The sequence below is a fragment of the Curcuma longa genome, unplaced genomic scaffold, assembly GCF_044706935.1.
Source record: "Curcuma longa cultivar G26 ecotype Majalengka, Jawa Barat unplaced genomic scaffold, ITB_CL_G26_1.1 contig_25320, whole genome shotgun sequence".
Taxonomy (NCBI): domain Eukaryota; kingdom Viridiplantae; phylum Streptophyta; class Magnoliopsida; order Zingiberales; family Zingiberaceae; genus Curcuma; species Curcuma longa.
Window position 1 is genome coordinate 1 of NW_027432723.1, and position 1869 is coordinate 1869.

The 1869-nt window shown below is 40.3% G+C and overlaps 1 non-coding gene across 1 annotated transcript; it reads left to right on the forward strand.

Moving 5' to 3' along the window:
- The first annotated feature begins 1782 nt into the window (after positions 1-1782).
- On the forward strand, positions 1783-1854 carry TRNAD-GUC (transfer RNA aspartic acid (anticodon GUC)). Its single transcript has one exon. It is a non-coding gene; the product is annotated as a tRNA-Asp (tRNA).
- The last annotated feature ends 15 nt before the right edge of the window (positions 1855-1869 follow it).

The window sequence follows — 1869 nt, forward strand, 5'->3', positions numbered from 1 at the left end:
CCTAGATTTGATGTGTCACGATTAGGATTGTAAATTAATTTAAATTTTTAAAAACCCGCAATTAATACAAACAAATGAAGTATAGGGGCCTCGAGTCGTATTTTTTCAAGGACTAGTAGAAAATCGCTTAAATTGAGCTCGCGTGTCGTTCTTTTTGGGGTTTTCTATGAAAATGGGGGTTTTGATGTTTTTCAAATGAAATGTAGATTTAAAATCCGTAAATGAATGAAGATGCAAGTTTGCTAGTCTAAAAATGCAACGATTGAAACAAGGTGTGGAATCAAATCGAAATGCAATTCAATTCAATTCAATTTCAAGGAGCAATACCTGAACTAGTTAAGCATTAAAGCATGCCATCTGTAGTTATGAAATGTAAATTCACTTTCCTCAGATTATAGGCAATCAAATTCAAATTTATTGGTTGTCAAACCCTAATTCAAAGTATCAACAGTAAACTACACAAAATCATGAGTGCAAAGCAATGAAACACAACAAATGCAAGGGACAGATTTAAGGAAGAATTCGAAATGATGGTTTCACTTTCAAGGATGCAATTATCTACCAAATGCAATAAACTATCATCAACACCAATGCTAAAAGTTAACAGATCAAGTGGACTGATACAATAGGTCAAGCTGATACGGAACAGTGAAATCCAGAGTTTCAGTGACAAAGATGCTAGCCTAGCTCATTCGAAAGTTTAAGCTAATTAAACTCTAAACCAATCAAAACATTCATCAAAATCTAAACAATAACCAAATAACCAGCATTCAAGATTGGAAAGTAATTAAACAAACAAGTTCAGAAGTTGAATTTCAGAAACTCAATGTGCAGAAATAACAAAAACAGAAAACATCCCGCCATTCTTCTTCCTTGTTTCCTCAATTTGGTGTCAACAACTTGTCGAATCCAGCAATGTGGCTCGACAATCCCTTTGGAAACTTCAACTTGGTCGCTGGTGTGGTTTTCTCGCTGCCCGAACCATGAACAGTCGAAGAAACCCTCTCCGGAACAAGAACAGAGCTCGTGCAGACTCCTTTTCAGCTGGCAAAATCGGATTTCCTCTCTTCTTCTTGCTCCGATGGCGTTGATGAAACCTTTGTCGCGCTCCACGATCCTCAGAGAACCCCTCAAAGGATCGCAAAGTCATATTTTTGCTGTAGATGGCCGGAACAAGCAGAAAAGGGGAGTTGGCCGCCGGTGAAACCCTCGCCGTCGCGCCAAATCCAGCTGCCGGAATTCACTCAATCGACCAGCTTCGGACTCCTCGTGGATCAAGGAACGCAATGGAAGAGGTTTGGGAGGATGGGACTGGCCGTGTGCGTACGTCGATGGGCAGGGGAATCGCTCGGGACGATGAACAGTGGCGCAACCACTGTTCATCGCGTATCAGGGTGGCTTTTATCCCAGCCGCTGATCTTTGAATCTGGGCCGTCCGATCTTGATCCGATGGAGAAGCTTTGATCTGAGGTTTTAGGGCAGCCTAGGGCTTGTAAAAATTGAGGAATCTTGATCAGGCTTGAGTTAGGTCATATCCTCCATGTGGCTTGATCAATTAGGGCGAACTTGGCTCGATTCGATCCCGGTTGAGTTCGATCTTGGTCCAAATTGAGCCCTACAATCAATTAACATCAATTAATATAAAATTCACCATTAAATTATGAAAATTATAATCAAGCCTCAGATTATGCAATATAAAACAAATATAATTAAATCGATTCATTAAACAATTTATTTTTGTGCAAAAATCCAAAAATGAATCGGTTAAAATGCATACAAAAAGTCGTTGTAGTATAGTGGTGAGTATTCCCGCCTGTCACGTGGGTGACCCGGGTTCGATCCCCGGCAACGGCGCTAAAATTTTGACAA